Below are 26,233 nucleotides of genomic sequence, written 5' to 3'. Positions count from 1 at the left end.
GCGATGATGTGGACCGTATGTATTGTGGATTTTACTTCAAGTTTCATTGTGATTTATATTATTACAAGTGCCGTATTTGGGGGTCAAGCAGCGAAGCTGCTAGACAACCTATTGTTTTCGTACTGTTTCCTATTATTATTATCCTGCCATGGGAGTCTAAGGCAGCCCATAGAAACCAATGGTAAAAAGTTGTGAAATTTGGCACACTGATTCAGGACAGTCCCATAAGCCCTCACAGCTAATTTGAGGTCGCTAGCCCATGAGCTCTAGCGCCACCAACAGGTCAAAGTTGGGCATGCATTCATGTTTATAACTTTTGACCCATTCATCCAATATTCACAAACAATGGATCATTGGAATCCTTGGGCCAAGCCGAGTTCAACGCACCCTATGACGTCATTTTGCATCAGGATGGATTTTCCATCAAAAACCTTCAAAATGTTTCACACACAGATTTTGTCCAATCAAGTTGAAACTTGGCACATATGTTGCTCAGACCATGCCTCACAAAATTTATCCAACAGATTTTTCTAATTCAAAACCGTTTGGCTGCAACAGCCAATCAAATTCGACCACGAAGCCGCCAAACAGGAAGTAAGCCAATTTCTCAGCAGCCCCTTGACATATCATAACCAAACTTGGTACATAGACCTATGACATCATCATGGGGACACTCATTCAATTTGGTGACCTTTGACCTCTAGGGGGCGCTATAATTAATGATGATGTGTTTTAACTCCTCTCTCTTCACATGAGTATATTTCAAACAAATTCCCCATGTCTGGTGATACTATCAGACCTCCCCATATAGCTGGTAAATTATTTTTCATGGAAACATCAGAATTTGGCCTCCATCTTGAAAGTTGTCAAAATCAATACTACATATCCACAGGCCACAAATTCTGTCAAATCTTCATGAAACTTGCCAGATATGGTCTTCAGACCAAGCTGAACACATGTGTCAAACAGCTTTTTGAAATTCAAAACCGTTTGGCTGTGACAGCCAATCAACGAGACGGCGAAGCCGCCAAACAGGAAGTAAGCCTGTTTCTCAGCAACATTTAACATATCATAGCCAAACTTGGTACATAGACTCATGACATCATCCCGGGGACACCCAAACAATTTGGTGATCTTTGACCTCAGGGGGACGTCAAACAGGAAGTGAGCTCATATCTCTGCAAGGCTTTCATGTATCCAAACCAAACTTGGCTCATAGATTTATGACCCCATCCTGATGATTCCCAATGACCTTTGACCTCTAGGGGGGCGAGTGTGATCATATCTCAGTCAATCCTTTATTTTTTGACGTGAAACTTGTCGATAGTGCTGAAGGCCGTGTGTCTGACGTAGATCTATCTTGTTGATGTGGCTACTCTGGTCTATTCTGCAAATTAGTTTATGGAGTCCCATTCAGCTTGACCCCCACAACACTGCTAGCAGTTTAAATTATTATTATTATTTTTGAATAACATTAACTAACTAACATCCTGTAAGGGATGTAAAAAAAAAACGGCGGCACAAAAACTCCACGGTATACTACCGTACCCATTTTCTTGTAATAGAGCCGCCAGAGAGAGAGAGAGAGAGAGAGAGAGAGAGAGAGAGAGAGAGCGGGCGAGTGAGTGAGTGAGAGGAATAGAAGCCGCTGCCTCATGGATAACTGAGGAGACGTGACAGTGGAGCAACTTGAACCTGTGAGTTATGGTCTAACTAGTCGCCGTCCACTTATTCAACGTGCTTATGGGTAATATTTCAGAAAAACGCTCTATTTTACTCAATGTGTCAGCTTCTATTTTTGCCGGACGTCGGAGCACGGAGCTTCACTTCAGCACAGAGCAGATCGTGTGGGACAGGAAATTGTGTACAAAATACAAAATAAAACACCGGGTTACGGCGGATCATATTTCCCTCACTACAGGTCTGAAGTGCAGGTCTGAGGTTTAGATATAAAGTTTATTGTGACTTTGCTGTGTGGGCTAACAAAATAATAATAAGAATAATAATATAGTAATTTCAGCATTCTGGGGATATAAGCTGTAGGTTATCTGTGTTTGAAACATTACCATCTGTATTTAAACTTGATTCTTGTTGATTATGCCTGCAGCACAATGCCAAAAAAAGAAAGGATACAGAAAAGGAAGGAGAAGGAGCGCAGGAAGCAGCTAAGAGTAGCAGACCTCTTAATGCATGGCTAAAACCAAGTTCTAGCACCAGAATTCAAGAAAGAACACAGACCTCAGAAAGTGTTTCACCTGAGAGAGAGGCAGAGACCTTAGAAGCAACACCTGAGAGAGAGGAGGAGAGTGTAGAAGCAACACCTGAGAGAAAAGAGGCTTTAGATGCAACTCCTGACACAGAGGAAGCCATAGAAATCCCGGTAAATGTTGGGGAGGAAGAGTCCACAGAAAGGGAAGCAGATACTACTGCTGAGGAAGCCATAGATGAGGGTGAAGTTGAAGGAACTACAAGTAATGTAGGAGAAGAGGTCTTATCGAATATTGCACTCTTAAAGTATCCTACAGATCCTGCCCACCAACAAGCTTTTGATCTAAAATGTAATGCCAGCTATGTCAAAATGTGTGTTGATAGAGGACCATGTCAACCTGTACTTAGATGGACGAAAAATGCAGAAATGCAGATGGACGATCATTTCAAAGAAACTGGTATAACACTAGGCCCTGGTTGGAATACTCACAACGATGGTATGTACTGCTTCAGCTGTCGTCTTTTTCTTAATGAAGAAAAGTACAGCAAGTCTGCTTGGAGAGTGGCTGGGTTAAACAACTGGAGAAAAGGGCTTGAAAAAATACAAGAGCATGCAAACTCAGAGGCCCACTTAACAAGCATGGTGCAATGGAACACTTTCAAAAAGAGTGCATTACAAGCAGCTCTTGATGTATCAGACGTTCAAGGCAAGGCGATGAGAGAGCGAGAGAAACAAAGAAACTGAGAAATTTTGACCAGATTGATTGACATAACTTTATATCTCGCACAACAGGGAAAGTCTCTCAGGGGTGATGACAAGTCTTCTGCAAGCTCAAACCAGGGCAAATTCCTTGAACTTGTGAAAATGTTCAGCCAATACGATAGTGTTCTCAAGCTACATTTAGATAGATAAGAGAAGAAAGTTTGTAAGAAGAAGAGTTGGGTTTCATTACTCTCAAACAGAACACAAAACTATCTCATAAAAGCCCTGGCCACATTCACAAGAACAGAGATAAGAAAAGAAATGGAGGAAGCAAAAATCTATTCCATACTTGTAGATGAAACCACTGATGTATCTCACTATGAGCAGGTCTCCTTTGTTGTACGTTATGTGTCTGAAATGGATGTCAAAGAGTGCTTCCTCCAGGTTTGTAATGTGTCAACCACAACAGGTGAGGAGATGGAGAAAACAGTTCTGGACCTGTTACAGATGAATGACCTACAGATCGAAAACATGCGTGGTCAAGGCTACCATGGCGCTGCCAATATGAGTGGTCAGTACAAAGGACTGCAAACAAGAATACTGTAACACAATGCCAAGGCTCTATACGTCCATTGTTACGCCCACTGCCTGAATCTAGTCCTGGTTGAAAGTGTAAAATCAAGCCTGCACTTTATCACATTTTTCAACCTTGTAGAGAAGCTCTATGTGTTCTTCGCTGCCTCTTCAAAAAGACACACAGCATTTGTAAAATGCCAACAGGACCTGCACCCTGGAGAACGTGTCATTCAACTGTAGAAGCTCTCTGACACACACTGGGCATGTAGGGAGAAAGCCCTGAAGGCCCTCAACAAGGTGATGGATGCTGTGGTGAAGGTCCTTACTGATCTAACAGTCCAAGAGCCTCCAGATACTGCTGCTGGTGATGCAAGAATGTAGCTTAATGCCATCGACTTTGAGTTCTTACTGTGCCTTGCGATAGCCACACCAGTTTTTGATGTCACTGCACTTGCCTCTGATGCACTGCAGAACCAGGGTATTGACCTGTCCACGGCATATAGTGTTGTTGGGGGAGTGATGGATACCTTGTCCAATCTGAGAACAGAAGAACAGTTTTCCAAACTGTCACAGATGCCACAGAAAAGGCAGAGGCTTCTGGGATCAGCATCCCCACAGTCCCCCCGGGACATAAAAGACAGAGGAAGGTTCCTGCAAAGTATAAACACAGTTCTACTGGGGGAGGGCTCTCGGCATGCGAAGTATGTAGACGTGTTTAGACAGTGCTCCTCTCCGCTACTTACAAAATCATCATTATACCGCGTGATTTCTGCCCATAGACCGCAAGTGTGTATGTATATACCTCCCTATTCCCTAAGAACCCTATCAAACTGAAAATCCAAAATGCTGAAACCAAACGTCTCCAGCAAAGCCAAATCCACCCACAGCCAAGCTACCGGAGCTGGAGCTAGTACCATCGATAGCTGCAACCCTGCTAGCGATTCTCCCACCAGGTCGGATATGCCTCCAGATAAAACTTACGATATGTGTAAGGAGCTGTGCAAAGAGGTGTCAGAGTCAGTCCTGCGCTGCATAAATGAACGTTTCGATGCCGTTGAGGCCAAGTTTCAGTCACTCGCAGCTTCACAGGCCGAACTGTAAGCCCGTGTGGCTAACCAGGAGCAAGCTACTAGCGACCTTCACGTCCGCATGATAGCGCTTGAAGCTAAATGCACTGAGCTGGCGGGACGCAACACTCAGCTTCATACCAAGGTACTTGACCTGGAGGCCCGCTCTCGGAGGCACAACATCAAAATTGTGGGGATACAAGAGGGTGAGGAGGAAGGTAGACCCACTGAATTTGTCTCCAGATTAATCCCCAAACTGCTCGGTGACGAACACTTTCCGCATCCAGTCAAAATCGACCGGGCGCACCACTCCCTCCAGCCGAAGCCGGCCGCTGGTGCCAGACCGCGTATCATCCTGGCGCGCATCCATCACTTTCAGGAGAAGGACTTGATTCTTCGCCTCGGCAGACAACAGTCCATGGAGTACAAGGGAGGCAAGGTCCTTATCTTCCCGGATTACACCAGCGAGGTCATGGCTCAGCGCCATGCCTTCAAAGAAGTGCAGCAGACCCTGCGCGACGAAGGAATAAAACACACACTGCGATACCCGGCCAGGCTCTATGTTTACCCCCGAGACGGCGGAGCGCCCAAGATTTTCGCGGACCTGAAGGAGGTGGCGAAGTCCCTGGAAAGGAATAATGTACGAGAAGGGGAGTAGATCCATACACTGACATTCTTCATTTAACTCACAGTTGCGTCGGGGTGAGGCAACTATTTGTTCAAAACAGCTAACTAGCTGCTCGCAGCACGGGGGCCCCTTTGCATTCTGTTTTATATACAATATATTACTATTGCCCAGTTTGAACTGCTGCCATGTTCACGCAGCCTGAGGTGTTGATACTGTTCATATTTTCACTGCTTTAATTGCTTTATATCGCGGTATCATATAATTCATGTTACTGTAGTCGCGGAGAGGGGGCTAGTGGGAATATATTCTAGTTATTTGCCCAGTAGCTCCTTACGAGATGAATACGGGATGCTATGTGCCAGGTTCGGGCAGGCACAAGGTGGGATGGGAAGGGAGGGATGTTATTGTTTCTTTTTTTTTGTTGTCTCTCGCTGTTTTTTCATATGGTCAGTGCTTTACTTTACACTACTTGGTTGTAAGCGACACATTTGTCTTATGGAAGGGGCAATATTTCTGTAAAATTATTTGCTATTGATGAACAGAGTGGTGAAATTTGTGAGCTTTAATGTGAATGGGTTAAATGGACCTGTTAAACGAAAGAGAGTCTTAACACATTTGAAAAAACTGAAAATAGACATTGCCTTTATACAGGAAACCCATCTGATACCCCTGGAACATAGAAAATTGAAAAGGGACTGGGTAGGGCATGTAATATCATCATCCTTTAACTCTAAAGCCAGGGGAGTGGCCATTTTGATAAATAAGAACACCCCTGTAACAATTGGAGAAACCGTTGTTGATACATTGGGGAGATATGTTTTAGTGAATTGCCAGATCTACTCAGAACCCTGGACTCTCTTAAATTTTTATGCACCTAATTATGACGATGAGTCATTTGTCCAAGACATATTCTTAAAGGTGTCAGGAGGACGGCAAAACATTCTTATAGGGGGTGACTTTAATTTCTGCCTGGATCCTGTTCTGGATAAGTCAGCTCTATCAGTATCCATATCTAGAGCAGCCAAAACCACCATATAATTCATGAAGGAATTAAACTTAGCTGATGTGTGGAGACAAATGCACCCTCAAACCCAAGATTATTCTTTCTATTCTGGACGCCACAACTCTTTTACTTGGATTGATCTTTTCCTGTTATCGACACAGCTGATTCACAGAGCAGTAGAATCTGAGTACTTATCTAGAACACTATCAGATCACTCACCTCTGACCCTATCCATTTATATGCCTGAAAAAACTACTAACTACTACTACTACTTGGAAAAGGAGTTTCAACATTCAAAGTCTAAAGAAGTACACCAGTTATTGGTAAATAAAAAGCTTAGATACAATACTTTGCATACCTATAAAATTGAAAAAAAACATTCTGAGAAGCAAGCAAAGGTACTATGAAATGGCCAAGAAGATCAAAATAACCTTGATCTGCCCTTTACACAAAAATAAATTGATAAAGCTCTGGGCTCATTACAAGCAAACAAATCTCCAGGAGAAGATGGGTTTCCTCCAGAATTTTACAGGGAATTTAAGGATTTACTCCTCCCACTTCTCATGGATGTCATCAACTTGGCCTCTAAGACTCAAACACTCCCTGAATCATTTTCCACAGCCATAATTACTGTAATTTACAAAAAAAAAATAGAGATCCATTGAAATGCTCTTCATATCGGCCAATTTCATTGTTAAATGCAGATTATAAATTAATTTCCAAGGCCCTGGCTAACAGACTTGGCCAATATCTGCCACAATTAATAAATCCAGACCAGTGTGGCTTTATTTCAAAGCGCTCCTCAGCTAATAACCTATGTAGGCTCTTTAATATTATTCATTTAACAAAATCTGAAACAGAACCCAGTATTGCTGTGGCTTTAGACGCTGAAAAAGCCTTTGATAGGCTAGAGTGGCCATATTTATGATTTAAGTGTTAGCCAAGTTTGGGATTGGCCCATTATTTATTAGTTGGGTTCAAACTCTATACCATAAACCTCAGGCAAAAATCAGCACCATCAGTCCCCAGCACTTTTTGTCTTGGCAATTGAGCCTTTAGCTGAAGCAATTAGACAAGATCCTGACATAAAGGGCTTTCAGGTGGGTCAGACAGTTCATAAAATTAATCTTCTGGCAGATGATGTTATTTTGTACTTAAAAGACCCTGGTAACTCTCTTTCCAAATTACAAACTAATACTATATACTATAATATTTCAGGCTATAGGGTGAATTTGGAAAAAAGTGAAATTATTCCATTGACAAATTTTGATCACTCCAAACTCCAGCGCGCAAGTCCATTTAGATGGCCTATGGATGGTATAAAATACCTTGGGATATTTGTAGACAACCTCAAAAACCTGTACAAATTGAATTACCTCCCACTGCTTACTAAGATTGAGGATGATTTACGTAGATGGATGGGCTTGCCTCTCACCTTGATTGGCAGAGTTAATTGTATTAAAATGAATGTACAACCAAGATTGCAATACCTGTTTCAATCCCTGCCAATTCCATTACCACAATCCTTCTTCAAAGCTCTCAATAGATATGTCAGACAATTTTTATGGAATTGTAAAGTACCCCGGATATCCATGGCAAAGCTCAAATGAGGTTCATCTCATCCATTTTTGAGGGCAGTGACGCCCCCTCTTGGACACAAATCGGACTGCACCCCCTGAAAGAAAAGGTCCACAGTGACTTCATTTATAAGCATAATTCTAGAACTGTACACAACAGGACAGATAACCCTATATTGAGGCATCTGATAAAAACTCGGTATGAGGTTCACAAAAGTCTTGGTTTGAAGGTGGGACTGTCACCTAAAACACCTTTAAAGCAAAATGAACTAAGATTCTGGACATATGGTATCATAAGGGAATCCAACACTTGGAGAATTGCTTTGACAAGGGACATTTCATGTAATTTGAGCACCTGAAGAGGAAATATAACTTGCCCAATCAAACCTTTTACTGTTATCTCCAACTAAGATCCTTTCTGAGAGCTAATTTGGGTCCCGAAATGACTCTGCCTGTCATGAATGATATTGAAAGATTTCTTTATGATGGGAACACGCATCAATTTATTTCTAAAATGTATCGCCTGTTGTTGAATGAGGGCCCAAAACCAGGTGTGCATAAGTCTAGAATGAAATGGGAGTCAGATCTCAATGTTACAATTGATGAACTGTTTTGGACGGAATTATGTCAAAACAGCTTGTCAACTATTATCAATGCCCGGTATAGATTGATTAACTATAATATTCTACATCAATTATACCTTACCCCAGAAAAATTACATTAATTCAAATCTAACCTGTCAGAAATGTGCTTCAGATGTGATACTGAAGTTGGTTCCTTTTTGCATTGTACCTGGCTGTGTATGAAAGTTAGGCCTTTTTGGCATGATATAAGCTCCACAAACTCTTGATGTTCGTGTGGACCCTGAACTTTGTTTATTGGGGAACTTTACAAGTATTCGTCGTTCTCTAAACAGTGCACAACTCAAATTCATTGAAATTTCTCTATGTGTGGCTAAGAAGTGCATTGCAGTGTCATGGAAATCTGACTCCACTCTTCTTATTGACAAGTGGTCTGTTGAGATGAATAGCTGCATTCCCCTGGAAAAAATCAGCAGCCATATTTAGACCATATCGGTACATCTCTTACTCCAAGTACTTAATGTAATCGTTTGTATTGACCTTAACACCGATTTTTTATTATTATTATTTTTTTTTTTTTTTGGGGGGGGGGGGGGTTATAGAGTAGGGGGGGTTTATCCTCCACACTTTGTTATGTCTCTATACTGTTGGTATACTGATATGTTTGTATACATTGCATATGTAAAACTGAAAATAAAAAAAAACAAAAAAAAAACAGTTCTACTGCAGCCACAGAGAGCCACTCAATTCAAATCAGTGGAAGAGTACTACAGAGTGAAGATGTACTATCCATTCCTTGATGTTCTTTCTCAGGAACTACATAGGAGATTTAAGGGAGATGGGAAGACACAGTCCTTCAAAGTACTCAGTGCACTCCACAGTTTGACGAAGGCCAGCAACTGGGTAGGTAAAGATGTCATGGGTCCTGACTCTACTGAAGCTATTCACACGCTGTGTGAATTCTATGGAGGAGAAGAAGAGAAGCTGAAGACAGAGCTCAGAGTTTTCCATGCTTCTTTCCAAGACACTCTCACACTGAAGGGGATCTTAACAACTCTAAGAGACAACATTGGACATGACATCTTCCCAGCACTGGAGGAAATGATGAGAATATATGCCACGATTCCAGTGTCCACTGCAACAGTAGAGAGGTCTTTCTCCAAGCTAAAACTGGTGAAAAATTCACTCAGAAGCCTATGCAAAGAAGAGAGGCTCTCTGATCTCATTCTCCTCTCTATTGAAAAAGACATACCTATAAATCACAATGACGTGATTAATATCTACAGGGACATGGCCCCCAGAAGGTTACTGCTTTAAGGCCCCCAGAAGGTTAGGCTACTGCTTTAAGGGAGGAAAGACTGATTTTCACATTGAAGTTTTTTCCATTAGGCTATTTATTTTTGTATTTTTTTTTGTAAAGTTCATGTTTCATTGTTCAATGTTCAGTATTGAAGTGTTTATCTTCAACAATACATAGCCTAATAATAAACCAGTGTTTTATTGCTTTGCATGTCTTCCAAGCCTATGATAATGTGGATAAACTCATGTTGACAATTTGTTGACACAAAAGAAATGGCAATTTCATTTCACTTTCACCTACACAGGACACACAGCTAAGTAGTTAGCTTATTATTAGTACTTTGTTTTTTACATTATTTTCCATTATTACATATATTTTTACATTAATTTCCATCTTGTGTAAAGGACCGGAAAAAAAAATTTGGTGCGCGCACATGCTGCCCTTTTCTGACTTTGAGCCCCTGCCCCCCTATAATCATGTGCATGTCCCTGCTATGAAGAGATGTGAATAAAGCACATAAGAAGAGATGGTGTTGACTTTTCCCTCCTAAAATGGCAGAAGAAATAGAAAACGGAACAGGAACTTACTCACAAAGGAAAAGCATCCAACCATGAGGAAATGTGCTACCTTGACTGCATTATTTGGCTCTACTTAGTTATGCCAGTCAGCCATTTCCCACATGATTATTAGTAAGTCCAAATACCATTCCACCATCACTGATGGTCATTTGGAAGCCTGCTTGAGAATAGCTTCCAGCAGCTACTGTCCGGACTATGAAACCCTGGATGACTCCATTCCATGCAAGTCATCAGAGTATGTACTCAGTATATATAAATAAATATATGTTTAGCATTATTTAATGTAGGTAGATCATTTTGACCTTGTCATTTTGAAAGTAGCTTGAAGGCCGAAAAAGTGTGGGCACCCCTGAGCTAGGGCAAGCATTTGCCCTAGCAAAGGCCAGAAAACAGCATTTGTAGTTTGTTTGCTGTTATATTCATGTTCAGAATTTCATATGTAGCACCTTCAAGGGTTTTGATGAGCACTGGAATTGTAAAGTGGGTTTAATTACCTAAGAAAACTATTCAAAATTACTCAATTGCTGTAACTAATTTGAGATAATTAATACCAAGTCACTTCACACCTCAGTTATGTGTGCATTTTAGACTCTGTTTATATAATTGTTTTTAGTTGTATTGTTCTATATTTGTATTAATATAGTGCTAACAAATTAATGTGAACACTGACTCTTTTTCAGTGGAGTGCAATATTCAATGTATTTTGATTTGAGTACATAGCATTTGCACTAGCCATGGCATGTAAAACAGCATTTGCAAAATAAATGCTTTATGCATGGATGAACACTCGCCTTAATACTGGTTTGGTCAGATTATTTATAACATAATGGTGAGGAACGTTGGTTGGAGGGGCCCCCTAGGAGTTTTTGCGTAGGGCCCCAACAGACTCTCAAATCGCCACTGGCTCAATCCAAGGGGTGGGATAAACGGTTGTCTTTCCAATTCCCTCTGCACACAATAGGATAGCGCTACGATCAATCATGTAGCACGGATTTCACATGGAACCGTCGCAACTCAGTCATGGTTTTTCCAGCTTGCGAGCTAACAGAGAGTTGCTAGACGACCCTGGTTGCAAATTAAATTTGCTTCCGCTAGGGGCGTCTAGATTTCTAGGCTAGTAGAATGGTTCTCTGCTTACTAAAAGCAACCAACCTGTCCATCAGGAATCCTGAAGTAATAAACATAGCAAAAGCAATCATAGGGGAATGTATGTACGTACTGTCATCGCCACACCTTACAAAGAACATAACTGACAGTCATCCAAGCAATAATTATGACGTCATGTGGTATACAAAGAAACGCTCATCTATCTCTCGCACGCACACCTCACAAGGTCTGTGTAAAGAACACACTGACAGCAGCAGAAAATGTGTCTTACACCAATGAGCGGACATTAATACATAGCACACAAAATAGGCATGTGAAAGGCCAATGCCCTTTAGGATAGGCCTAAATTAAATGTGGACGATTTTTAGCCTCTGGCGGATTTGTTGTTTTGTCAATCAACTTAATTTTACTTGATAGGAGTCCATCTTGATGTTGGTGGGTTAGTCTATAACAGGGGTTTCCAAAAGACCTGGAATTTTATTATTTCCATAGTCCACAATCATGCATCAATAGTTTAGCGATTTTTTTTGTTTTGTTGATTTTTTGAAACTCATTCAAAAACATATTTGCACTGTGAGAAAATGTCAAAAACAGACACTAAAGTGCATACAATTAAATAAAAATCTGATTATATGAGAATGTTGGAAACATCCCCTTATGACACATTGAAATCAACATTGTTTGTAACGACATGGGTTAACAGCTATACTAAAATCATGTAGGACTAGGCTTCAACAAATAAACTGAAGCCTACCAGTTAGTGTGATCCCTGACCCTGCTTGGCTTGGCTGAGCTCCAATATCTGGGGGTTGTAGTTTGTGACTTTAAGCTGCACACATGCCTCAGAGTGCTCCGTTGTTACACGACTTCGGGAGGGGCTGAGCAAGTATTCCATGTGTGAGAATATCTGCTCACAAAGGTATGTCGACCCGAAGACTGACAGCAGCAGTGGCGGTTTTAGGCACAGGCGAAGCGGGCAGCGGCATTACAGGGGGGGCGGCACGAGCACACAAGAAAAAAAATGATCCGCGCATATTTTCTATTATCGATAATTGTGTTATTTGTGTTATTGAAAAGTGTTATTATGAGTTAAACACTTGCGTATTTTGGCCAGTCAAACTTCTCACTCTCCCCAAACCTTGTACTGGTGTTTTCTTTCCAGCTGCTGTGAAAAGATGGAATTCCAACAAGGCCACAGATACAGATATCAAAGCAGCCATGAGTTTACACCTGAAACATGCACCTGCAAGGACTGGGGGGATGGGATTTTGGTCCCAATAAGTTTTCATTTTGTTGTTTAAAGAAGATGTAGGCCTACTTGGGTATAAATAAAATGTTTTGGATAGTGCACTTCATACCCTGAAATCGGTCTTTTGTTGAAGAGGTCATGTATTAATGCTTGAGTGATAGAGTATGCATAACTAAACAATATATTATAGATGTATCTGTCTAGCTCAATATTGCTATCCTTTTGATATGAACCAAATGATCTAGGTGTTTAGCATTTGAGCCACATGTTTTACAGTGGGTGAGATTCAAAAGAGAGAGAGAGAAAAAGAGAGCGAGTGAGCGAGCGAGAGCGAGGTCTGCGGTCATGGCCATTAGTTCATTTACTTATTTTTGTGAAATATTTTTTCAAATATGTTTAAACTTAAATAAACTACCTATACAAGTAGTTATGTCTCGTTGTATTAGTTTGTCCTGTTATTGACGTAATGCGCGAATAGTTCGAATATTTGTGTTTTTTTTTTAGGGAATATTCGAACGTCATTTTTGAGCCATTTTGACAGCCCTAACACACACACACACACACACACACACACACAATAACGCACACAAGTACCCACATACTAACACACTTGTAGGCCTATACAAACACACAATAACCTTGCACTTACTCCTTCAGTGAAGCTCAGAGCATCCCACAGGGACAGTTCATTGTCTTGAGTTCATTGTCAGGACAACTTTAGACTAATGAAGAAAGAAAATGAAAATGAAGAAAAAAGAGCGTTCACTAAAAATCTGTTACAAATTTAAAATGCTTACAAATTTTCATAGTAAACTGTGAGAAGGTGAAAATCCCTTCTCACTGTCTCTCCCCTCACATCATATTCATTGTGGTATTTGGACTTCCGAAGCACTAGGGGGCAGAAGGTTAACCCAGCCTTGGCCAGGGAAGTTCCCCTTGTTATTGGTATGGCCCAATCAGTCCACCTGGGACTGATTGGCTTATTTAAGGGTCTGATTTTGTGGCTGGGGGAAGGAGCTGGCTTGATAACAGGCCAGTACGGGAGCACATGGTATATTTTGTTAGGCTATGCTTTATTGTAAGTCGCTTTGGATAAAAGCGTCTGCCAAATTCCCTAAATGTAAATGTATGCTACGCTATGCTGATTGATGCAACCAGTAATTTATTTTTGGAACATTGTTTTATATTTGTAACTAATGGATTTATTTTTGTGTATTTATTTTTGGACCTTGGTTTGGGGTAAATAAAACTTCACCTTTTTGTCCATTGCCATTGCCCTCGTTTTTGGCCCACACTCCCAAACCTGGCTGTCGTCTTCAACTTTCTCTCTACCATCATCCAGCTGCTCACGGGCCGCCTTTCACATGCAGTAAACACAATATCCTTCAGAGACAGCTGTCAGTCCAACCCACATGGCTGTGGGAGGAAAATAATGGCTGGTGGCATGTAATCTGTCCAGAGAATCCATATTAATTCTCCCTCTAGACTCTGTAGGTGTGTACTGGCTACAGGGTCCACTGGCCTACCTTCCAAAGAAAGATGGTCATGATTACAGGTGCTGCTTTTTAGTGCTGCAGAACGGGCCTCTAAAATCTATTAAGAGTAGAGTATGGATGGTGCTTTACAGTTATGCACCAAATGAATTATGCAGCACCAGTGATGCTGCATAATTCACAGAGGGGTCCCAGGACAGACCAAGGGGCCCTCCGAACACTACTATGGGACTGCTTCTCTGATGTCCCGGGCACAGGTAGACTGATGTTCACTAATACTACTACCCTGGTGCCCTGGTACATCAAAGGAGCAGACCCATATTCTGATTAGTATGATTTACACCTGTGAAAGCACAATGTTCGACTATTTGGTTTGCTTGTGAGTGGAAGTGGATGTAGACCAAGGAGAAGGGGGCCTGCTCAGATTTATGTCATGTTGACCATCTTTTGGCTTTCAAAAGAGAACGTCATAGGTGTGTTGATAAAGGTTTGTTATACTACATTACCCAGGAGGCTTAGCGCCAGGAACCTGCAGGAAGTGCATAATGTGATAAGAGCTATGAGCGTGCACATGTGTTGGGGCCTCTTAAGTAATAAAGAGTTCTCGGAGGTAAACATGCTGCTGCGCCCGGTTTGTCATATATAAGGAACAAGCATAACAATAGGTATGTATTTAACGACGATACTGAGTACATTCATATGAATCAAGTCTAGAAGATCTCTGAAGTATGTTTACGTATTTAGGATTTTTATTGAAGTTAGTTGAAATTCTGCATAAATATAAATAAAGCAGATATATGTATGACTTGAGACAATAAAAGTGGAAAAGTGTTCAGCCTTATGAATCCGATTGGCTTCTCTAAATATACAAAAAACATACATACATAACAAACAATTGAGTATTTATATCTCGATTTAGATTGTATAAGGATCCTTGGTTGTAAATTAGCCAAATTGCCAAAATGTATTTCACAGAACAAAAGACGATGTCAGCATGAGTTGCACTTCTTACAATAGAATGTGATCCGAGCCTCATTCAAGTCTTGGTTCTTCTTGGAAATAGCACGGATTATGTCCCCATAATGTTCCTCAAAAGTCACCAAACATTAATATCGATCAAGAATAATAGAAAAAGTTATCCTACAGAAAAATGCTAAATAATGATTAAAAAATGACTGGTATTTCTTGCATTCTTCATTAGAACATAGTACAATAACTATTCTACCAGCCACCAAATGAGGATCCACCACAACCCATGTTGAACGGTTCTTGAAGGTCCCTACGTTTGCTACAGGTAAGGCTGGTAGACTGATCTATCCAGCCCACATCTAGGTGGACACGCCCACATGTGATGTCATAAGGGGCAGATTTCCAAAACGGCTTGTGACGGCTAATTACACCACACCTGGTGGCACGTCATGGGACCTTTAACGAGCTCTCTGAGGCGCTCTCTGAGGCGCTCTTTGATGCGGACCGCTGTGTCTCCACAGGTGAACGCAATCTGAATCAAGGACGGATGTTGATAAATCACTTCCGAAATCCTCTCGCATCACATGGAGATCCCACCGCACTACGTAGGCCTATCTACACTCTGTCTGAGGTCAGATCAGACCGGCAATAATCCCAGCTCAGTAAAGTCCACCGGTCTGGCGATCACTCTGGTAAACTAATCAGTAATCACTTCCTCCACCTTACTCAATGCAGACGTTACTTGTAGTGGTTTTGTTGAACGCCTATTACAGATTAATATATGTTAAGGTTTATTTTTATTTAATCATTAATTATCCCGCACATAATTATTGCCCTTCATAATTGACTAATGAGTAAGATGTTTGAATTCATGTATTCATCTAATTTTGAGCTGACTTGTTCTCTGTTATGCAGCACATCAAACCGTGAACATGATTCAGTAAATTCACCACAACGTGGTTAACCCCACATCTGATTCTGCCTCCTCCATCCCTCTATCCGGGTCACCTGACCCGTGTCCATCATCAGTTCACCGCTCCTGTTGTCAGCCATCTTGCATGTACCTGCAGCCTCTCCTAATTAGCATAGACTAATCTTACAATCAGCAGTCAACGTAAGATAAATGAGGTATATGAATAAAGAAAAATCGATGAATAAAAAAACGACTAATCAACAAGTCTGCTCGTGTTCCAGGTGGACTCTGGACCTTAGCGATGCAGAGCACCTCTAGCTAAGTTCCTGTAGACCATAAGCTCCAAACATGGGTTACAACTGTCATAACTGTCTGTTTCATAACTGTTACATCACACTGTGTGGGGGAGGGGGGAACACACACACACACACACACACACACACGGTGGTGCTCTCTACTCCTACCCTCCCTCATGGATCTGAGGTCAGCCCTCCTGCAGGCGCCGCCCCGAGAGGGCCACCGAGCCTGGAGACAACACAACATCGGCACGTCGCTGGTTCACAGCTCACTGTCAGGAGCGTGGGCGGCGCTGTGGTGCTTAGGAACGACTGTCTGTCTGTAACCTCAACGTATAAGTCTGTCTACCTCTGTACGTCGATATGTACACGTCTGTCTGTCTCTGTACGTCGATATACACGTCTGTCTGTCTATAACCTCAACATATACGTCTGTCTGTCTCTGTACATCTATATATACACGTCTGTCTGCTTCTGTGTGTCTATACATACGTTTGTCTGTCTTTTTATCTATGTCTAACTGTCCATCTGTCTAATGACGTATCTAAATATCTGTCCATGCTGTCTAATATTTCATATCTACCGTCAGGATAAAGTGATGATCTGTCCACTGATGTCTGATAATCAATAACTACTGTCAGGTTTACGTGATGATCTGTCCACCAAACAGCTTCTGGTGCCACCCTCAGATGGCAGAAGACCTGGGCCCCGTTTCCCGAAAGCATCATTAGCCTAATTGCGCCGTAAAGTTCATTGTACGATCATCGCAGAGTTTTCAGACCGTTTCCCGAAAGCATCGTTGCGTAACGACGTCGTTAAAACCCTCGTAGCTAACGACGGCTCCAGGGGTACTCGTAGAGCGCTAAGAGCATCGTTACTATAGCCTCAGTGGAGTCACCAGCTGGACATTCCGTGGTATTGGTATTTCTCAATACCCCAAAAACAGTGGTTACCGCCGATATATTACTTGTAGACTAGGCCTACTGTTAGATTTAAACAGACAGAGACATGTTAGAAGTCAACAAAAATATAACTTATTGCAGCAATTTAAAATTCCAAAAATACATCAATACATCAAACGCCATGTCACAAGGCAACCCTATCACAAGGCATATAATAAAATCAAATTATTCCATTGCTCGTGTGGGAGGTCGCTTGCAAGCTGCACTTGCTGTCTCCCTCTGATTTTAATTCAACCATCGTGGTTAAAATGTCCTCATATTGATCAATGACAGAAGACATACTGTAGGCTACATGAAGCATGCTGAGACCAGCGGGTGTCGGAGAATTTCTGCAGGCGTTTTTTGCTGCGATTGTTTGCCATAATACTGTATGCGTGTCGGTGAGACTGTGATGAAGTTCACTATTTATTGGACCGTGTCTAGACAGTTATGAACATCCCTGACCTTAGTGGAGTGCACAATCGCCAAGTTGAGAGAGTGGGTTCTGCAGTGAACGTAGACTGCTGTGGGAAATTGCTGCGATGCGTGCCTTTCCCGCTTACATTGCCCGCACCATCATACCCCTGCCCAACAATATGGGCAGGAATCGATCTAGACCAGCAACAGCAATAGCCGTGTCAATGCCTCTGCGTTTGAATGATAATAAATTAATGGAACGTTGCATTTTTAATGTTGACACCAAAGTTTCTAGACTACTGAGTGCGCGGCGTGCCAATCACTGAATGAATGAATGAAACCTTCTGCGGAATCAGAGAAAGTCTGCCCTCTTTGCGGCGCAAAGCATGTTTCAGAAATCAGTACATTTAGATAAATGCTATAGATGTCACACAGACACATGCTATTTATTATTATTGCGCCGCAAAGAGGGCTACATCTGGAGTTGAGTCATGTTAATGTCAAGTTGTAAATATATATTAATATATAATATTCGCCGCGGCCCTGGGAGCCTGTCTTCTTCTGCCAGCGCAGCGTCACCATGCCCCGGTCGCTCAGCAGGGGGGAGCACACGTCCCTCAGCAGGCGGGACACCAGGGCCAGCTGGGACAGAGACAGGCTGTCCAGGAAGCCGGCCACGTGGCAGAGCACCTCGTAGGGCAGCCCGCTCAGAGAGTCCCGTCCTCCTGGTCCTGGAGGGTCCTCAGGCAGGGCGGGGCACAGGCTGAAGCAGCTCATGTCCTGGCTGAAGAGTCAACACGTTTGTATGTACTGTAGGCGGCCTGAATTACTCAGGTTCATCTTCACTAGCTAGGTTATTCCGACTAACTTGTAGCTTGCATTACTCAGTTTAAACGTCACTAACTAGGTTATTCCTACTTGTAGGTGAGTAGCCTATATAACTCAGGATGAACTTAAATAACTAGGTTATTCCTTCTTACTTGTAGGTGATGGTGGCTTTATGGCTGGAACCTTCTCTGGCTGAAGGTGCAGCCCAGGTAGGAGAGGGGACATCTCTGCTCAAACCAACCTGTTTGGTCGCAGGCTCACACACCTGTGTGGTTCTCTGTGAAAAGGCTCCGTTCCTCCACGGACAGGAAGTACAATAAGAGCAGTATCTTAGCAGAGTGCCCACCTGAAGTGGTGTGCGTAGTCCCTGAGCGGGAAGCTGTGGCCGCAAGAGGAAGCTGAAGGCGGAGCTGGCCTTGTTGTGGCGGCTGGTCACGCTCTCGATCTGCAGCTGGAGGTGCAGCTCTGCCGGCCGGCCCTCCGTCAGATCCGCCAGGACCGCGTCGCTCTGGAACGGCGCCGACAGGAAGTGGTAGGTCTGGGTGCCCTCGTCCTGCAGCAGCGCGTCGATGGACGTGCCCTTGGCGATCAGGTGACCTCGATGCTTCTTCTCCAGCGAGCACAGCAAGGACGCCTGAGCGGGACCCCAAACACCCCGAAGCCCAGAGCTCAGACTGGGGGGATGAGCAGGTGATGAAGTGATGAGGTCAGGGGACCTGATGTCCTACTGCTTGCCATGTCTGTGTTGCCCCAAAACTTGCTTAGATATCCCACCTCCAGCAACAGGATTGGTCGAAACAAATGATTATAAAGAAAGTGAAACCAATCAAATCAAACCGTTCAATCAAATTGGATCAGAAATTAGACATGAATCTATAGTCTGATTTGTGAGGCTAACCCTGACTCAACCCATTCTCACGGCTGATCTAAAATCAGTTCTATAGGCCGGTGAGTCCTCCGGGCCCGCCCCCAGGACGCTAGGCTGGGGGGGGGGGGGGGGGGGGGGCACTCACCTGGTCCTCCTCCCGCACGGGCGTGTCCTCCAGCCCCACCCCCAGGTTGCTGGTGTCCACGCCGCGGCTCTCCCTCTTGTAGAAGCCCGGGTTGCGGATGCGGCCCTGCCTGGCGATGAAGCTGGTGGGCACATGGAAGGTCCGCACGCTGATGATCTTCACGGGCTCCACGTGGCCGTACACAAACCCACCCAGAGTCGCAGTGCCAGTGTGGAGGTCCCCGGCCAGTGGCGGAGCCAGACTTTTTTTCAAGGGGTGGCAAGAGGGTGGCCGAGGCTTTTAAAGGGGGGTCCATATTGAATTGTTGACGGGGAGGGGGGGGTGGGGGGGGCGAACGCGATTGTCGACGGGGGGGGGGGTCGAACGCGGGAGGGGTGGAACCTGGGGTGGCCAATCGGGTGGCCGGGGTGGCACTGGGCACCCTCTGGCTCCACCACTATCCCCGGCCCCTCCTCCCGCAGGGCGCCAAGCCCCGCCCCCTTCTCCAAGCCGCGGTTCTGACGGGTTGCCGCAGCTGGCCCCGCCCACCACCCTGCAGCTGCTCATCTCCATGCTGAACATGCGCTCCCACGCCGCGTAGCTCTGCAGCACCTCCGGGGTCCAACCCGGACCTCCTGGCCCGGGCCTCCCTCTCCTCCTGGCTGGGCTCCTCCTCCTCCCTTGGCCCCCGCCCCGTCCGCCGGCACCCGGATGTCGACCCAGCTCATGTGGTCCGAGGTGGCACCGCCATCCGCCCCGTCCACCCGCACCGCCGCCTTCTCCTCCTCCCTTCGTCCCTTCTCCACCACGTTGTGCTTCTCCCTCATCTCCTCCTCCTCCTCCTCCTCCTCCGATCGTCCCGCCGGCCCGCGGGGGAACAGGCTCTTCATCTTGAGGGAGTGGAACAGGTGGTTCTGGTCTCGCAGGGGCCATGGCCAGGTCCAGGTCCCGGGAGGGTCCCCCGCCGCCGCCACCGCCGTGCAGCAGGTTGGCGTGCAGCTCCCTGAGGGGGTGGGCATCATCGGCCGGCCGGCCAGCGGTTCCACTCCATGGAGCAGCTCACCACGCTGGCGGGGCAGGGGGCCAGGTGGGCGGCGCGGGGCATGGCGAGGGGGGCAGCCGTAGGCGGCGTTGAGGCAGGGCAACCGCCGCCGCCAGGGGGCACAGCAGTGCGTGCTCCTCCTGCTTGCACAGGTGGAAGACGGCTCCGCACAGCAGGGGGCACGGGGGCCAGGGCGCAGCTCACCGGGCCCTCCGGACGGGCCCTGCAGTGCCAGCTGTAGCAGGACTCACATCGGGGGTGCAGCCCCTGGGCCACGGGGGGGCGGGACTGCAGACTCTGGAGGGGGGACGGGGGGATGGGGGGATGGGGGTCATGTCAGTGGATACAAAGGAGAGCAGGGTTTTCCACCTGTGGATTTATGTGCAGAACCCTTGCGTACCACCAGGGGCATGAGAGAGCATTACAGGTGGGACGTCTATTACAGAAAAAATTAAAGCCCTAATAACAAAAATAACGGTTGCTTTATAACCTACTGAGGAAGCAATGAGGGTCATATCTCTGTAGATCTTATTATGGAAATTACCAGGGAAACAATAATGTGAGGGGCCCTAGGAAAAGTATTGTGGCTTGTAGCAACAGAAGGGAGGTCTAGACAGGACTGTTAACCTGACTCATCTAATACACAGATGTTCCCTGTGTAAGCTGTCGGATCATTATGAGCAAGTAAGCTTTCGTTCATAAATTACCCAGCCATCATGATTTATTACAGTCTCTCTCTCACTCTCTCTCTCTCTCCCTCCCCCTCTCTCACCCGGCGGTGAGAGAGGGGGATGTATGTAATGAATGTATCTCCCCTTTAGAACACATGCTTGCACTCTACTCATTGACATCACACCAACTGACGAGCACATGAGGAGCTCCACAAAATCACTCATTCATCCCTTCCCTCCTGTGTCTGTGCAACCCAAGCATCGGCCTCCTCTGCCAAGCCGTGTATTGGGTATGTGTGTGGGGAGGGGAGTCCTAAGTACATGGGAGTAATGCTGGGTTAATTACTGTCACCTCCAACCCATCCTGTCCACCATGGGTGTAGTATTAGAGCATTGAAGAAAGAAGCCATGGGTGGTGTCTCTTTATTAAAGCCACTGTGTTCTTGTAGTGTGTTTTTGTGGTGTGTGTGGTGGTATGGATGATTAGTTGATTAGACATGTTCGATGTTCCAACGTGGTGTTGGACCTCCATATGTCCTCATGTCAGATGGTCCCTGATTATTGTACATCAAACACACACACACACACACACATGAAATGACGATGCCTGATATCTAGGAACTCTGCAAACATACGAGTTTTGGCTGATTATTTCCTTGAAAGTGTAATAGAAGACTCTTGGATTTGTGAATGACCTTTTTGCCTATAACAGCTGATTACTACACTGAAGTACAGGGAGTTCTCCAGTCGAAACAGGGGGTGGGGGTGTTCCCAGAAAGGCTGAACCCCTTGTTCCTTTCCAACATACTGTTTGACACAAGCGCCCCATATTGTCCCTGTTTGGTATCAACAGTAAAGGATCTGGTGGTAACAATGTCGGTAGAGGGGGGGGTTCTGGCACAAATGACGGCCCTTGATACCCATTACAGAACATGTGTGATAAGCAAATCTTCAATTCTCCCACTCTGATATCTTACAGGAATGAGATTTTTCACCAACATACCCTTCCAACACCAACACGGTTGATCATGAATAATAAAGCACGCCCATTTGGTCGAATAATTGATGCTGTGACATACCATTACATAGAACTGTTTGGAAGATTTTCTGTTTCCCTCCTTACCTCGCAGACCCAGAGCCACGCCCCTTTATTTGCCCATTAATTTCCCAATTAGCCCATACCAATCAGTTAATTACTCCCCGCCCTGCCACTGACTATTTAAGCCACACCTGGGACCACACCCCTTTCCTTTGTTCAGAGACACTGATCACATTGAGAGCTGTGCCTCTGGACTCCTTGTGTGCGTGTATTGAGAAATCAGTTGTTTTGTGGTCAATGAATTCTGTTATGTAACCTTATAAGGCTTGTTGCAAGATGTATTATTTAACTGAATTGTGGCAATGCATTGTGGAGCTGATTGTTGTACATTTTGTTTGCTTCCTAGAAACCACACATCCTGCCTTAGCCACACACCTTACACGCATCTGTGGCCTACTGGTTAAGGAGTTGGCCCGGTAACTGGAGTGTGGCCGGTTCGAATCCTGACCGGTAGGCAAAAATATGGAAAGGGAGAGTAGTTGTGCAGCACTCTCCTACATCCTCATCCACGGATGAGGTGCCCTTGAGCAGGGTACCTGAAACCCCCACCTGCTCCCTGGGCGCTGCAGAGAAAAAGGGACAATAAACATCCTGCCTTAGCCACACACCTTACACACACATCAGCAGCTGAAATTGAAGACGTGCAAGACGAGCTTGACATGGGACAAACCTCACACCTTTTGGCTTGCCCCGCCTCGCCCACAGTGGCTATAAATGAAGCCAGCCAACGGATTGGTGTGTATGCGGGACGCAGCGTCGGTGGGCATTTGGTGACATGTTGTGAAGAAAGTGGGGGACCTTTTTGGCTCTCTTCTCTTACGGGATTTATTTGAGGTTACATTTTGGCAATCGAGAGGGGGGATTTATCGGAAGGGGGGGCATACTACATCGCAAATCCAGGTGTGTAATCTATGCTTTCTTGGCATTTTTTTTCTTTATTCCGCTATTCCCTATTTCATGCATAATGGAATGCGTGCGAAATACGAGTTGTGAGACCCCTCGATCTGTAGCCTCTGTATGCTGTGACTGAATGGCAATAGAGCTGCTGTGCATCAGGTGAAAAGTTATACAGCGACACGAGCGTGCTTGTATCGGTTTGAGAGAGAGAGAGAGAGAGCGAGAGAGCGAGAGAGAGAGAGGTTACTGTTGCAGGGAATATTCAATAGTTGTAACCTGATTGTATAGTTATGCAAGTCTTATTGTTAAAAATCCACAGTGCCTGGAGCACATGGACATGGAAAAGGTATTTTCTTGCCCTCATATCAGCTCCCAAGCACTCGGGTGACAAACTGTTTTGTCCCAGTGTCTAGTGGCCGTATCCGCTAACCAAGTTGTCAACCCAACCCTTCAGAAAATGTAACGTTAACGTGACCCCTCACCCCTAGCCCCTCCCGCCAGCGCTCTCGGAAACCATTTTAATCCAAATTAAAGACAACTTCTAATTGTATTAGTATTTATTTCAACTCATAGTCTGGTTTATTATGTTAAGTGCAGGCATGTTAGGATTTCCTTAACCCCCCCCCCCAAAAAAAATACAATATTTTTGTAGGGGGGGCTTTTGAACATCTTGGGGGGGCTTAGCCCCCACAAAATAGGCCTAACGACGTCCCTGGTTGACCTCATGTGTGCGTCTCTCCACAGGAGCCGGCAGTGAGTACGCGACCTGACCCATGGTTAGCGGATACGGCCGCTAGACACTGGGACAAAATTGTTTGTCACCCGAGTGCTTGAGCGCTGATATGAGGGCAAGAAAATACCTTTTTGAGTGGAAGGAAGTCGACCAGCGTGATGGTTGTAGCTGCACCGCGATAACCAGGGCACACCCCATCTGGCCACATTTGGGATCCGACTGGCAAAAGTGCATCTTTTTTTTTGTGAATCAGTGAATATGACTTCTTGAATGTGTTGTTTCTGGTGTTGGCTGGAGCTCAACTGCTGGAAAACAAATCATTATCCTTATATTGAGTGTTTAATAAAAGACAGAGAAGCACGCAATAATTGGGTCTTTTTCACATTGAAAATGTGAAAAACTAAATTGTGCAAAAGAATCCTACTGGCATAGATTCATTGCAAAATCTTATCAACAGCTTTGTAGTGTTGATGTCAAAGTGTTGAAAGGGGATGAAAGGCGATGAAAGGCACACAGTAATTAAAGATGGTGTCGAAGTGTTGTCACCCGCGCCGTGCGCCGCTGCTGCCTACGCCGCGCTGATGATTTATAGGGCCTCCGCGGAAGACACGCCGCCGTAGACCCCCGGGACTAACCTAGATCGAAACCCTCGCGTCCCCCACCCGTGATCTCCTCGTCTCACGGAGGGTGTGTGCTCGGCTCAGCTCTATTCTGGTCCGACCCAGGTCACTTGGTTAAGCCCCTCGCAAATGCTCCTATCGCTTTAATTAATTCTACGGCCTCGGCCCCTCGTTTTCGAGCGGGTCGAGTTATGGAAAAAACAAACCCCTTATTATTTAGCGTTGCCCCGCATCAGTCACAATCATCAATCACCGCTCGTAATGTGCGCCACTTACCGTGAGGTGTCGGTCGGTCTGCTTCTGCCGGCTTGATGAGTCGACAGGTAAAGGACTCGCAAAGGGATAAACTCTCCTACTACAAATGTAGTCAGGTAGATTTATTTTTAGGTCCAATAATACAAAATGAACTTTTACAAATATAGAGTGCTCGGTCCTAACAAGAACTTTGATATAAGGCACTGTTTCCAGAGAGAGAGAGAGAGAGAGAGAGAGAGAGAGAGAGAGAGAGAGAGAGAGAGAGAGAGAGAGAGAGAGAGAGAGAGAGAGCGAGAGAGCGAGAGAGCGAGAGAGGATGTTGATGGTGAAAGGATTAGTGTAAGGTAAAAACACAGTAAAACAATTACAATGGGCCTAATCTAAACATGGAAATATCCTTTTTCAGGTTTCCAATCTCCAGGTGGAAAGTTCCTTTTTCAGGTTTCCAATCTAAAGGTGGAAAGTTCCTTTTTCAGGTTTCCAATCTAAAGGTGGAAATATCCTTTTTCAGGTCTCCAATCCAGAGATGGAAATATCCTTTTTCAGGTTTCCTTTTTTCTTTCTTTTTTTTCTTTTTAATCTAATAAAAATAAAATAAGTTGGTTAGTGAGAAAAGGAGATCAGAGTAGACAGAGAGATGATCACACAGCTCTACCCCCAGCAATCAACACCAAGCGACTACTAACAACGAACTGCTTCCACGGACTGAATATTCTTAAAACTTTCTATACCATAAGAGACCCTCCTCTGCTCCTATTCTCTAAATGTGGGGGCTCGTGTCATCTTACAATCTGCGTTTCAATACATCTCTTCACAAATGTGTCTTTGTTACACATTTCTAGTTATCACATTTTGCACTCATGTCTGGCAAGTGTGCTAACGTAACAGCCATCAGAGGTTTACAATGTGTGTTTGTTCTCTTTACGATCCTCCTTGTGTGTGTGTCACAGTTAGCATATGGTGGTCGTGTCATGGGGCCTACAGAGAAATACCCTTCTAGTACTCCTCACAGTGGGCCCTTCATACAATCAAAGTCCCCCCACATGTTCTTGCATTTTGAAATGAACACCTCTTGAATACTCATAGATCTCCACATATAAGATATAGTAAAGCATGCATAATACGATACATATGGCATACATATAAAACATAATAAGGCATACTTAATAAGATATATATGGCATACATAGACATTTAAGGTATACATGTATATGTAGGTAACATTTTCTTGACGACGTAGTTCTGCGTCCTTTCCATGATCGAATCGTGAGAGGCTAGGTGCATCAAAAACAGTGGGTCCTATCGGGACACGTCAATGGCTACCACAACAAAAAAATAATTTTACCTGATGGCACACTGTACATAATGGTCCCCCAAATGTGTTATCAGTAAAATACAAGCCAACATCAGATCGCATTTAGATTGTGTTACATGCACGTTTGTTCCCCGATCCCAAGTCCATCAGGTCCATCTGGTAATATATCGTTATA

The 26,233-nt window shown here is 44.5% G+C and overlaps 1 pseudogene across 1 annotated transcript in view; it reads right to left on the bottom strand.

Moving 5' to 3' along the window:
• The window catches only part of LOC311354437 (F-box only protein 40-like), a 39,574-nt pseudogene extending 15,498 nt beyond the window's left edge, over positions 1 to 24,076 (bottom strand). Inside the window, exons 1-3 of the transcript in view lie at positions 23,996 to 24,076; positions 19,862 to 20,765; positions 19,448 to 19,655 (exon numbers count right to left, since the gene is read on the bottom strand). The product of the transcript in view is annotated as an F-box only protein 40-like (transcript). The remainder of the gene's footprint in view (positions 1 to 19,447; positions 19,656 to 19,861; positions 20,766 to 23,995) is intronic.
• Positions 24,077 to 26,233: the final 2,157 nt, after the last annotated feature.

The sequence above is a fragment of the Micromesistius poutassou genome (assembly GCF_964030765.1).
Source record: "Micromesistius poutassou genome assembly, chromosome: 10".
NCBI lineage: Eukaryota > Metazoa > Chordata > Actinopteri > Gadiformes > Gadidae > Micromesistius > Micromesistius poutassou.
Note: the sequence above shows the minus strand (reverse complement) of the source record. Positions and strands in the feature narration are given on the sequence as shown.